This window comes from Melospiza melodia, chromosome 4 (assembly GCF_035770615.1).
Source record: "Melospiza melodia melodia isolate bMelMel2 chromosome 4, bMelMel2.pri, whole genome shotgun sequence".
NCBI classification, from domain to species: domain Eukaryota; kingdom Metazoa; phylum Chordata; class Aves; order Passeriformes; family Passerellidae; genus Melospiza; species Melospiza melodia.
This window is the reverse complement of record NC_086197.1, coordinates 56,883,109-56,897,171: the sequence shown is the minus strand read 5'-3', so window position 1 is coordinate 56,897,171 and position 14,063 is coordinate 56,883,109. Positions and strand designations below refer to the sequence as shown.

Below are 14,063 nucleotides of genomic sequence, written 5' to 3'. Positions count from 1 at the left end.
GGCACATACAACCTTCCTACATTCTTTAGGAGCAAAAAATAAAATGATAAAATAAGTAGGACACTAAAACTTTTCCATCTAGAGAGAGGGTCGTACATAGAGGTTAGAGAAGCTGGCTGTTATCATCTGATCGAACAGGCTGTGTTCAGGTCAGGGAGCTGGGCTGGAGCCTGGCATGGGCATTCACAGAGTGAATGACAGGGCTGCTGACACAGGTGACAAGGTCACAGATTAGTAATTTATTAACCATTTATATTATTTGGTTTATTCACCATTCTGCAAGAAATTGGAGAATTGTAATACACATTGCATGCTGCAGCTTATTTGTTCTCTTTTAAAATAGATGGTGGCTTTCTCCATTGTGCTGAGGAGGTTTTGCCAAGACTACAAACTTTCACATATCAGCATAGGAATACGTGGACTGGGTTAGACTGGGGGTTCATCTTGCTCTGTTCTCTGTTTCTGGCAGAAGCTGGTGGTGGACATTTAGGTGTAAAGTAAAAGTATGCAATGATCTGGTCTGGCCTCCCACCACCAGCCATCAGTAACTTGAGGGACTTAGGGAAGTCTTATCTTTGTGTTTCAAGTAGTCCTCAATTTATACAGCTTGAGTTGCCTGATAAAATGCTTGTGTCTAAAATAAGACCATGAAATCTAACATTTATGTTGTACTCTTCCTCCAGACAGGCCAAAATAAAAAGCAGTCCCTACAGCCCCAAGCAAAGCATCCCTTGGAGGGATCAGCAGTCTGTGCAAGGATGCAGCTGTTGCTACAGCACAGCCTAGAAACTCTGAATGCAGAATAACAAGAAGTTGGGGGTCTTTCTCTCCTATTATTCCTTGCAATTTATGTAAATATATTCTGTGATCAAAATGCTCTACATTTCCTGAGAAATTATGATGACAACTTCAACAAAGGCACAACTGTATCTTTTTATCAGCCTTTTCACAGTCTTGATTTTTCCCTTCTCTAGCTAAGCAGCGTTTCAAGTTCCCAAGCAAAAACCAAAGAAGGCCAAGTCTGAGTTTTGTTATTTTCTGAAAACCTGAGCTCAGAGAACTTACATCCAGGAATTATTTACCTCCCCCACTCAATTAACTCTCAGGCTGCAGCTAAAATTCTTACTGTGTTAATTCTTCTAGTCCATTCTGAAAGATTTCATACGAAACTAGATTTTACCCTTTTCCTTTTGGAGGTTATTGTACTGTCACTGAATTTCTTTCCATAAACTCAGGCTTTGGGAATCCTTAAATAGCTAGTCAGCATCCTCACTGTGACTGGAGAGTGTTTTCAAAACAACTGACATGCCAGACACCCCCACAATCATTTAGACATAATCCATTCTTTATTTGTGTTCTCATAAATTTCTTCATCCAGACCTTAAAGACAACCTGTTTCTTTTCCTCTCTGAGTCTCTTTCTTATGTTTCAACACATTTCATGTACACAGTTGACTGCAGTGCTGAATGGAAATCTCTGTACTGGATTTATCTCTAGAGACCTGAAGGGCAAGGCCAGTCTATCCTCCATTCAGTGCATAATTTGATTCATGCACTCTTTTTTTATCACCAGCTTTATTGTCACAGGCAAAGACAAGCTGAAGGCAGGGTATTCTGGGTAATCCCTGAGGGACCAAAGTCTTTGTAGAGTGTCGTTGTTAATTTTCTACAGATATTAATTGTGCTAAAGGATAGTGGGAAGTGTCTGGAGGTCAATGCTGGCATGCAGAGAAAATACTCTGTGAACTAGACACCAATTGAATTATTATCTGTGATTTTGGGGACTGAAGAGTCTCTTAAGCTATTTTGGAAAATCCTTCCAGACACCTATCTTTGCCATAAAGGTATCTAAATAGTTTTGAAAAACAATTTAAAAATCCCCTGTTTTCCATGGGTCCTGGCAAAAATCAGCTCAGTGTGTTTCAGAGCACTGGAAATTCTGAACAAATCTACTGAGTAACACCATTGTGAGTGCACAGTTCCACATAGCTAGAAAAAGACTCTTTGCAGAAGGTGGATGTTCATATTTGGTCCCTAGCAATTGATATATCTTCAGTGTTGAATCATGGTGTACAGACCAAGGTTATCCAGCCCTACTCACCCTCTGAACATATGAACATGGACAGTAGGTTAAGGCAATATTTTGAAACATAACTTCCTCTCCCTCTCCCTGCCCAGCTGGAAGTGCCAAACACTAATCCATCTTTCTGCATTCATCAGTTGTTCAGCACTTTCAAAGTTCAAATTCCCCAGCTGTTTCAGATGGAGTGCTTTAAAAATAGGACAGAGAGAGAAATTCACCTGATCTTTATAGAAAGAGCTTCCTCTGGTAAGCAGAAAGAATGCCTGTATAGAATGAAGGTATTCATGCTCAAGAAGACTGAGCTTGTCAACTTTTTTTTGCTTGGGACACAAAACAGCCATCATTAAAGAACAGGGTCAGGTTTTGCCTACTGACCTAAGGCAGCAACAAAATGCAGAAGTTCTGGTCTCCTTAGCAAAGCTGACTTGTTGTGTGCTTTACTTTCTTTCTCTCCAGCAATGTCCCATTGAGAAAGGCTTAAGCAGATGAAAAAGAAAAAGAGGATTTCCCCTTTTTTCTGGTAGAGAATTAAGTGCTCTGAGGTCTGCTCTGAGGTCTCCTGCGAGCATATAACCTTCTCCTGTGTGTTGGGAGTCTCCTCAGCTGAGTATTTCCACGCCTCTGGCTCTGCAGAGCATTCAGTCGAAGGGGAAGGACAGTTTTGCTGATGACATTGAGACGTTCGTTCAGTTCTTCCAGCCTTTTCCTTATCGACTGGACTTCCCTCACAAGGTTGTCCACAGCTGCAGAGACAGGTCGGAGACTGCAATGGGAGTAATACAGAAGAACAACTTGGTTTAGGGAGTGTTTCTGAGCATGCAAAGTAATTTACCATGGCCTTTGTTTCTTGCTGGGTAAGGGCCCTTGACGATGGAAGAGTTGCAAGAGGCCATTAAAAGATGTTTCTAACCTACCCTGCTCTTTGGTGATGGGAGTTCATCTGAGGGCCCCCATCTGAACCCTGGAAAGCACAAACTTCAGGACCAGCATGAGCAACATGGTCCTTTCACCACCTTATTTTAATTAGTAATAATTAACTAGGAGTACTCCTGGAGGCTAGGCCAGTGGTTCCCATGGAGTACTGTCAGTCCTCAACATTTCCAATGGACCAGTCTGTGTCCTTGCCAGCAAACTCATAATTCAATGCCCAGTACAGGATATATGGCTGGATACTCTCATCACATCTTCCTGGACTAAAGTTAGAACTTTCCAAATACAAGACTTAATATCATCCCTGATAATCTGAGGCACCAATGAATTTCAGCACTGTCAGTGGGAAAGTTGTGATGAATTCTGTGCTAGTAAGAGCCACCATGCAGCCAGGGAGAAATCCACTTGATGCCCAAGGCCAATGTACAATCTATGACATATCCTCCTGAAACACTGATTTGTACAGCTACCATCTGACCACCCGTCCAATGCCTTTTTTATTCTTCTAACCTTTCCTCTTCAACCGGTTGAATGTGTAACATTTGCAAACATTTTTTTTTCTTGTTCCTAAAGAGAACAATTAGTTATGTAAGACAGCCACTTCACTTGCTTTAGGAACAATTCTGATTTAAGTAATATTAGTTTTCTAGTAATTCCCAATATTCCTTTTTCCTCTCTTTCTTTCCCAGCCTTTCCTACTCTCTTTCTGGAAATACGAGATTGAATTAAATTTTATGAGTTTGTTCAACAGTTAAAATCTCCAGCAACACAAAGGGAGAATACGATGACATAAACTAGTGAATAACTTTCTCAGATCTAGGTGTTAGAGACTGAAATATAAAAAACATCACAAACCAAATCAGCTTCTTATCCCTGATCTGTGGCCAAGCCCATGTGTGGATTTGTAGAACAGTTCATTTTTTCCAGCCTGTTCTCACAAGTGTGAGCTGCCAAGAGCATTTTCTTTAGGAAGATTCTTGTAATACAGTGATGGCAGTTGAGAGTGTTTCACAATGAATAGTTAGCAGAGTATTCAGTTTACTAATCAGAGCTGCTAGCAGAACAGGTACTGAGATAGTGTTTTATTTCCCCCCAGCTGAGAAATATGAAAATTCATCTTTTAGAAGATGAATCCTGCTCAGGGAAGAACACCCAGGAGAGGACTGAATCCCACCTCCAGATGAGAGGAATTACCTGGAGAACTCAGGCAGGAGAGCATTTGGGTTGTTCAGCAGGGTATGCTTCATTTGCCAGAAGATGTCATTTCCCCATTTCTCGAGGGTTTGAGTAATGCTGTAAACACCTTCTATGTTGACCTTGTCAGCTAGGTTAGCAGGATGTCCATGGAAGAGAGGAAAACAAATGTGTCAGCACAAGGAAATACAAGCCAGTGCTCCGAGTTTGATTTCATTCCCCATCACAACTCAGTTGTGATGAAACATCAAATTTTAAACACGTGGAGGATCTAAATGAAAAAGCAGGTAACTCTCCCTCACAGTGTAATTCTCTGCCTCCAGGTGCCTAGAGTTTCTGCTGTCACTGAATACCCCAGCTGATGATTTCTAAAAGCATTTTTTTCTCCATAAGTCTCAGCAGCTATCCAGGAATCAAGAAAGAGCAGTCATGAATGAGCACTGTCTATCCCACTCCAAGGACAAAATAAGTGAATCTGCATCTCTGAGTTACTGAACACCTCCCATGCTGAACCACCACTGTGACCTCCTACCGCCTTCTCTGTAGTTCCATTTCTGATGCTGGTCCAGAAAGTCCTGAGATTTACTGCAGGGCAAAAGGATGAAGAGGAGGAAAAGAGGAGGAGTCAACATGATGGCCATTGTAGGATCTTGACTTTCCCGTCTCTGTGGAGATAAAATGTCTTGCTAAGTGCTTTATTTATTTTTTCTTCTCTTTCTCCACTTTCCATCTGCCATCACAACACCAAATTTCTCTTTGATGATGTTTTTATTTAAAAAGTTGTTCAAGTTGCTCAGAATAGGTTTTACAGAAGCACAGAGACTTTTCTTTTTCTCAGGTATGAACTTTACTTCCTTTTCAAGCAACAGAGTGGTACTGAGATGCTTCATCAACCAGCAGCAGCTGGGGAAGTAGCTTTGCTTCCTATGTAGCTGTGTTGGGATAGCACCTTATGGCTACAATTGTTCTAGCAGTGTCAGGAGGAGGCACTACAGACTGGGAAAATCACTGCATCCCTACTTTGTATTTGGGAGAAACAGGGTAAACAACCATTGAACAAATTATCAAGTGTCTCATGGCGGCCAGAATAAAAAAAAAAAAATGTTCTTTTTGATCACTAACCAGTGGCAATATCTTAGATGCTGCCCATTGATGGAGCCTCAAAGGTAACTCCAAACCCCATGTACAATCTCCACCTTGCCCTGGTATCACGGGGTCAGTTCCTCCTGGGCAAAGCTGCAGAGTCAACAGGACATGTATATGAACTGATGTGAACACTTACCAACTCCTTGCTTTCTTTCAAGTTTACCATCATTCCCAAGCCAGCCCTAACCTACAAGCCCTCCTGGGCAAGCACCATCTCCAAACCTAAGAGGATAGATAGTCTCTCTACAGCTTACTCATGCTGATTTGTTATTCTTTCCTAATAAATTAGTCCCTCAGTGTTGAATCTGGTACTTTAATTAAAAAAAAAAAAAAGTCATGAACAGCTGTTCTGCTAGAAATTGGCTGAAAATATCCATTATGCACATATTGCACATAGCAGACAGAAAAAATGCATTGCCAAGTTCATGGGGTTTAGTGATGATTTTGGTCATCTGTAGTCACAGTGATGGAAGGGCTCATGTGAGAAGCAGGCACATCCAGAAAATCTGAATTATTCTCCTGTTCAGGTACATGCATCAAAAGCTTAAGATCTCACTGCAAAATATGAGGACATTAAATTTCTTTTTTAATATAATATAACCATCTGGGAAAAATTCAGTCACCTCAAAACCTACCAGAAGCTGTAGCAGATAAAGCAGTAAATAAATAATTTCTTTCACTTTCTGCCTCTCTTACATTTGATCACTAGAGCATTTTAATTGCAACTGCATTTATTTTTCCACTATTTAAAGTATCATTATGAATACAACCATACTAATGGAAAATGTCATGATACTTTAAAAACATTACTTTCCATCTGTCAGGATGTAATTTGTATTTAGTATTCTTCATCTAATTGCAGTATTCATTTAAAGGAAAAATAAATTACCTTCTTCCTATCTCACACATGCATACACCTTTTCTTCCTGCTAACTCAGAGCTGCCAAAATAAAGATCTTTAAGAAGGTCTGACAATATCACCAAGGCTCATAATGGAAAGGTCTTCATGGACCTTCTTGAAACTATTTGCATTGACACCATACCTCCTCCACCTCTCAGCTTTTCCAGATAAATGTGCCAGCCTTTACAGCTTTTTTTTCCTCTTTCTTTGAATGACTATGCCCTGCAAATGCCTTTTTAATCTTCCCTGATGGGAAAGGACTTACCAGACACCTATGTGTCTAATTGCAAATGATTTGAAAATGCTGCCAACATCAAGGAGACAGTGTGGCTTCCAAGCTAATTGGAAAACTTCCTGTAGAGATTGTCCATTCCTTATCCTTTCCAACTCCCACTTGTTTCGATACCCCACAGCTGGGATACTTTGATCTTTCTCTATTTGTTAAAAGTAGGGTGGTAATAAATTCCACCTACATCTTAGACTGAAAATCCATGCTACTTGAGCTCCAACTTTTTAAAACATCAGGTGTCCAAATGAATCCCAATAACCACATGTTCTATTTGCAGGGCCCCTCACAGACCAGTTTCTTTGTAGCTTTGCTCCCTGCATTCCTGAGGGTCTGCTGTAATTTATTATCATAGTAAACATCAGGTTATAATCATCTTTGAAGAAGATTCTCATACCTCAAGCACACAGAAAATGAGCAATCTTGCCTCTCCTAGGTGGAATTGTAGACAGCAAATGGATATTCACTAACAAAGTTCCTGGCTGAAAAAGTGTGTGGGGTCATCTGTAACAGGAACCAGATCCCCAGCCGATTCAAATGTCTTCTGCTCTTTTGCAGAGCTGCACTGGAAAGTACTATCAGGGTAGAGCACAGATGGACAAGCAGGGACAACTCTCTCACATCCTTGGATGGAAACTCTTTCCTAAATGCAGAGAATAACAATATCAACATATTAGCTTTGTCATTGTTACTATTAATTACAATAATATGAAGTGCTGTCAGAAAATTACATCACAATCTGCCCTTGGAGCAGAGTAGGCTCAGTGATTCACTGGACAGTCCCTTCATCTGCAGGCAGTGAAGACCAACATATTTGTCTCATTATTACACAATATTTTTTTCATCATTTAACCTTTTGATTCCTCACTTCAGCATGATTAAAGAGCTCAGCTAGCTTAATACCCTGAGCACAGCCCTGCTGGGATCAGCAGTTGTGCCATCCGAGCCAGAATCCCTGCCCCAAAGCAAAGGAGTACTGCCAGTATTTGAACTCCCATTACTCCCTCTCCCATTAACCCCTTTGGTTTCTTGTTGCTCCATTTCCAGTGCTCATCCCTCCTCACAATGCAGTGGTGAATCCCAACAGAGCCCTGAGATTTCCTTGGTATCTGCCTCAGACTTTGACAGTGGGGTCGAGCGTGATGACTAAAGTGCACCACTGCTTGTGGGTAGTGCTGCCTGCCAGGATATGCGGGATTTGCCCAGGTCATCTGCTTCTAGTACCAAACACAGCTTCATTTCAGAGAGCCCTGTCTCCCCTGAAGCCTGAGGAGAGCACACACATCCTATTGCAGACATGTGAGTCCTTGCTGTATGATGAAGAGCTCTCCTGCCCCTTGTACACCAAGAGGGCTCAAAACCTTCCCCTGTACCTCTGACTGCTCCGAACACATACCCCCTCTGAGTGCATCAGCATCCCAGTGTGTTAGCTCAAGCCCATGCTTGTTTTGGGAAGAGGATGTTGTTGATTACAGTTATCAATCCCTGCAGTGATACCTAAAATTAAGGATATTTTTTTCTGCGTTTGAACATTGAAATGCAAGTGAATTACATTAATGCTTTTCATTTGAGGTCTGTTGTCCTCTCATAACTTTTTCAAGTTCCTTTTGAGCTACTGTCAGACTGAAGCTGGAGAGTGATTCTGGATTTTGGGTCATTTGCAGAGAAATAAAATATAGTTCTAAGTGTATCAGGGAGTTTGATCGCAGGTGAGTCATCCATACGTAAAATGTAGCTCTCACTCCAATGATAATGGGTATTTAAACATCAAAGTATGTTTAAGATTCTCTATTTTGTAAAGTATCTCAATAGATAATAAAGCTAGTTTTGCATACTGTTGGAATTCCTCTCTGTCTTTTTTTTTCCTTCTATCTCCTTTATTTCCATTGCAATATTTTAAGGTTATATTACTTACACACACCCAACTGAAAGGTTCTGTTTTATGTATTAGGTTCAAGAAGGTTTCAGTTACATAAACCAAACAGTTTCTTATTAAAAAAAAAAAAGCATATTGTAGCTGCATACAATTTCTAAAGCCAGTTCTGTGAGACTCCCAGCCTGGGATCTTGAAAGGTCTCTAAGCTTTTAGAGGAGAAAGCTGCCAAGCCTGTGAGTCCAGAACAATCAAAGTATTTGCAAGAGCCCTACTTGCAAAGCGGATGGCATTTGTTAGCTCTCCAAGCAAGAACAACAACAAAAAAAAAGCAACATTAGCATATGCTTGTAGAATTATGTAATGATGGAAAGATCATGAAAAAGGCGAAAAATAATTTAAAAAATTGGATCCTACAATATTAAGCCAGCCACAGTGGTACAGCTAGAGTATCACCTGTTTCAGAAGTCTTTGTTATAAATCCATTGGAATGGAATAGAATATTCTTCAATTTACATGTGTGGATGCAATCCTATATGCTGGTGCACACACACACACGGTTTGAGGTTGGAATAACATTATGCAGGAATTACAATATCCTCCTGGGGTTTTCAAGTTTGGCTACAAATTTTAGTTAAATAGTGCTTTTTCATATAACTGAGTTACAGTGCTCATTTTCTACCTGGATGTTGTGTGAAAGTGAAGGGCATCTGAATCCCTGAAACAGCCTGACCACCCTGTCAAACAAGGAGATCTGACTGAGAGCCCTGATGACAGACAGCTAAGGTGATGCTGTAGCCAGCAGGCAGCCAAAGTGGGGATAAAGAAGAAAAAAAAGAAAAAGCCATCCAGGTGCAAAGCAAACATCTGCTGCAATACATCTGTAAGGTACAGTTGGTTTTGAGAAGGTAATATTCACCTTCTGCCTCTCCTCCAGGAGTGCCTGCTTTTTCAGGATGTCTTATCTTCAACTCTCTCTCATTTAGTACTCGGTCCTTCCTCTTAGCAAGTTTGCTCTCTCTCCTTAGATAGACACTCACGGACCTTGCACTCTGCATGTCTGTCTGTCTGACAGTCTGCCTGACTAAGGATTTGCTTTCTCTCTTTCCCTGTTTCTGTCACTCTGCACACCCCTGTTCTCTGTAGGAACTGTAGGTAGCAATCCTCCAACCTCCACGTCCATGCCAGTCTGCACATACTCCTTCCTCTCCTGGCTCTTCCCACAGGTGCCTTTAGAGTCCCTCCATGCAACAACCTCTTTCTGAGGTCTATGGATCTGTTTCCTCCAGAGGAAGAAACAAAACATTCCTGGGAAAGAAGGCAGAGAATCGTATACAAGCATTACCTTTGCTCTTGAGGCCAGTTCTTCTGTGATGAAGCTTCCAAATCTCTGCCTCCCTGCTCCTTTCTTCCCCTTACCACCCCCTCTGCATTTCAGCTTGCAACGAGTGACGTGTCCCTCTTCATTTCCCTGCTTTCCACATTTCCACAGTCTTTCCGTGGAGCCTCCTCCAGCTGTACCTCTGTTACCCCTCCCTCCCACTCCTGCAGACTGGCCATCTCTCCCTCCCCACACATGGGAGCCTTATGGGAAGGGAAGCCTGGGTGATGGAGCCCTCTCAAAAACAGCTCTGTCTCCAAGGACACTCGCGTTATCTTTGCCCCCGGTTCTTTTGGGCAGCTCTCAGCCGCTGGCTCTCTGGCACAGCTGCATGACCTCTCCTGCTAGTCACAGTTTCCACTATGCACTGCTTCTCTCTGGCTGCTTGAACCCTCCAGCCATCCAGTCATGAATTTGTTCACCGCCTTCTTCCTGCCTTTTAACTAACACGCCAATTAATTCCCTGCTGATTAGTTCATTCCTGATGCATTCTGCCAAATCTATTTCTAGTGGAATAAACAAGGAGGGATGAATCGGCTGCAGTGTTGTTGTTTTTTTTCCTTTGATCCCCTCCCCCAGGTCTGCACTTGCCAAATCAAACAGGCTTTTGGTCTGGTCAGAACTTAATAAAGAGATTTCTAAACAAATGCAAGGTATTAAAGAGATGGGTTTTGTGAAGCAGGGGGGGAACCCCTGACTCTGGTCCCATGTCTGTGTCCGACTGGTATTGTGCTGTGATTTGAGAGGATGTGCAGCCACCACAGCCCAAAGCTGAAGAATTGCTGCACACATCTCTCATGACTAGACCCATGGCACTGCTTGCGAGTGCCTTGGCCAAATCTGCATTCTTTTTAGTATTACTTCTCCAGTATCAACTGGCAAGAACACCCTCTCTGCTTCCTGACCAGCCTATTCTTACTTAATTCAGCTTTTCACAGCCAAGACGCTGCACTATACAGTGAGAAAAAAGACACTTTTCTCACAGAGCAAAGGACTGCCCAGCCACTCAGAATAAAAGCAAACACCCAGCAGTAAGGAACTAGGGGATATGTGCAAGTGCTACAGACAGAGCAGTTAAAAATGCAGTATTGTGATCACAACAGATGCTGGTGTACACCACCTGAGGAGCTGACTGTGAGCGAAGCTGAGTGGCTTTTAAGCACAGTCCATAAACATCAGCCAGCATTATCCTTTAGTCAGCCACTTAAATCCAGTCAAGAAGAAAGAGGTTCTATTGGAACCAGACTCAGGGATATCTGCTTCCCTGACACCAGAAGCATGTTGTTTTGGCTGCTCGTGCTCCCCCAGTCCCACTGGCTCTGTGGCAGGGAAATTTCTGAGAAGACTGCCTTATTCATGGAGCCTTGCCACTGAAACAGCAGGACACTCATTTGCAAAGTTATAAAACACTAGTTTTTAAAATCAACCCACAATATACAGGCTTAACACAGACCAGCCTCCTGAGGAACTGGAAACATATTTTTTCAGGGCTCAAACAAGCAAACAAAATGTCCAGGCAACAGGCAAATAACCCAAACAATCATCTGCCTCCAGCTGTTTCCCATTCAGCATGTGGCAAACACAGTCCAGTTATGCCTTTGCATCTCCCTGCTAAGAGGCAGCAAAGTGCTGCTGGTCAGTGTGAGATGGGGACACCAGCTTGAATGCTCTGAGCAGGAACCCCTCCATGGGGCACAGCACAGAGCCGCTGGGTGAGCAAAGCTGAAGGCACTTCACAGCGTGTATCAACCCAGTGCTGGCACACCCAGCTGCTCAGAGGGAATTCCCAGTGGCACGTCAGGATGTATGCTTGCTGCTGGGCAGTTTGTGGGATTTTGCAGCAGGTGCTGCCTTCCCTTTTGTGTAACATATCACCTTATTATCTATCCTCTCCTCGTTATTATGTCTCCAGTTCATAAAGGGCTGGGCACTTCCCTCTGGACTCTCAGCCACAGGGTGCCCAGCGTTGGCAGAACAAGGCTGAGACCAGAGACAGAGCCATCAGGAGTTTGGCTGGGGAACCCTCTGCAGTAACTCCCTCAACAAACACACTGTGAAGGCAGCATGTGGGCACATCCCACAGCCTCAGGTGCTGCACAGATTAAACTTTTGCACAGTCCTGACCATCTTTTGGCCTTTTCTCATGATAGGGTGAACTGGTGTTGGTTTTACTACATGGGTTCATTAGAAACTCCATGGTCATCTGCACTACTTGAAATCTCCTGAAGTGTGCTGTTTTGCACCTGCTAGAAATGTTGTTATCACTTCTCCTGGGTTTACTTGCCTTTATTTTTTCTTACTGTTATCCTTCACTGCTTGATGGTATTTATTTTGTTGTTTGAACAAGCATTTCCTATTTATTGCAATATCTACTCCAGTGTGATGACTCTGTCATGGAAGGACTCAGCCAGGCACAGGAGGAAAGAGGATGGTGTTCCTGGCCTTGCTATGTAGCCATGCAGAATAGAAGGATGGGATGAACAGAATGGGTAAAAACATTGGCTTAGCACTAGTAGGAATGCAAAGACACAGGTTATTTCTTCCCTCTGGACACCTGGAAAAAGGTACAGCTGGGAACAGCTGCTGCCCCAGCAGCTCGTCAGGAGGCCACTGCCCTCTGATCTTTCAGCAGGGCTGTGTGTGCAACCACTCCATTGTGCAGCTCTGCACGAGTGACCCTCTCCAGCCTGAGAACCTTAAATATAGCAGTGTTGTTTCATGTGGCTGCTTCCAGGGTCAAGGAGCAAGCAGAGGTTTTAGCTCCAGCAGGCTGGAAAAGGCTATAGTCTCTGGCAGACAGGTGATGGCACAGGCTTCACACTGACGAGGGGCTGGTGGCTGTGTATTTTCATGCTTTTTACTTGTAACATTTTTCTAAATGACCATGTTGTCTGCACAAAGCTCTCAAGCCTAACCCCAAGTATCTAACTTTTCAGCATCTGGCTTTTTCAAACTGCTCTGGGGAAAAAAAAATAAAATGAACAGTGACATTCACATCAATTAATGAACTATTTGCAGCTTTTTGATTGATATTCAAACACTTGACAGGTCCAATTTATATGCAAATCAGCTTACATTCACAGCGTAAAGAAAGAAAACTTAATTTCTCATGCTTTGCAAATCACTAAATCCTCTGAACATATTGCTTAGTCATATGTTCCTCAAAAGCATCAGTTTAACCACAAATCACTTGTCCTTGCAATCCATTAGCCTCACAGAGAACTCTGGGTTCGGGGAGCAAGCCATTTTTGTGGGGACACATGAAATTAAGAGTGGGCTATGCTGCACCACAAATGTAAAAGCATAGCAAACTATGGGCTATTGCAGTGTATGTGTGTGTGCCAGATGTTAGAAAATCACAAATGAGGACACCAGACATCGCAGCTCCTGCTTCTGGCTGTTTTCTGCCGTTCCTTTGCTCCCGGCCCTAATTGGTACCAGAAGCATTTTCTTAGAAGGAGTCACTCTGCTGGACAGCTCTTGCCCTGTCTATCACAGGCTTTGCTAACTGAGACTTGAAAAGGATCCAGGATCTATCCTGTAAATATTTACATAGATACAGGACTGCCACTGCTCTTAAATCAAAGCCTGGAGGGCAGGAAATGGCATATGGAACAGAAAGACTGTATTCAGAAAAACCTGGAAGGGAAAAGAGTAACAACAGCTGTGATGGCTTCTCCAGAGTTTGCCACCTGGGACTGCCCCCGCAAGTGGTGCGTCCTCAGGAAGGTGTCTCTCTGCAGCCTGGTGACATCAGGAAAAAACCCCTCTGGTACCAAAAGACTTTGGATCAGAACTATTCTCTCTCCTGTTTATATCTGGAAAAAAAAAAAACAAAAACCAAAAAAAAAACTCTCTTCACCAACTAGACCACTTGGTGTCTCTCTTCTGCTCCTTATTGTTACTAATCAAGGAATTCCAGGACAGAGCCGGACACTAAAGAGTGAGTACATCATTTGCAGAAACAGCACCTGAAACAGGGGAAAGCAAGAGCAGCAGCTGATGCTGAGGAAACGTGATATGTTCATTAGCCAGGCAGAGTCTCTTTTGATGAATCTGGCCAATATTCCTTCCTCTCATTCAGTGACAGAGGACATTGCCTTGTGAGCTCTCACACAAATCATGACTTGAAGAAGTGGCAGGGTTTGGGAATCAGGAAGCCTTGTGGCTTTGGGGAAGCCACAAAACCCTCCTTGCTCAACTTCCCCCTTGTGGGAAAGGGAGAATTCACTTATTCACTCACCTCGGAAGGCTGTGGCGACGACTGAGG

The 14,063-nt window shown here is 42.8% G+C and overlaps 1 long non-coding RNA gene across 1 annotated transcript; it reads right to left on the bottom strand.

Annotated features, from left to right (window-relative positions):
* Positions 1 to 216: 216 nt before the first annotated feature.
* Positions 217 to 9,942, bottom strand: LOC134417457 (uncharacterized). Its single transcript, XR_010027571.1, has 5 exons — positions 9,758 to 9,942; positions 6,937 to 7,182; positions 4,739 to 4,871; positions 4,207 to 4,336; positions 217 to 2,845 (listed from the first exon to the last, which is right to left on the bottom strand). It is a non-coding gene; the product is annotated as an uncharacterized LOC134417457 (long non-coding RNA).
* Between the last annotated feature and the right edge of the window lie 4,121 nt (positions 9,943 to 14,063).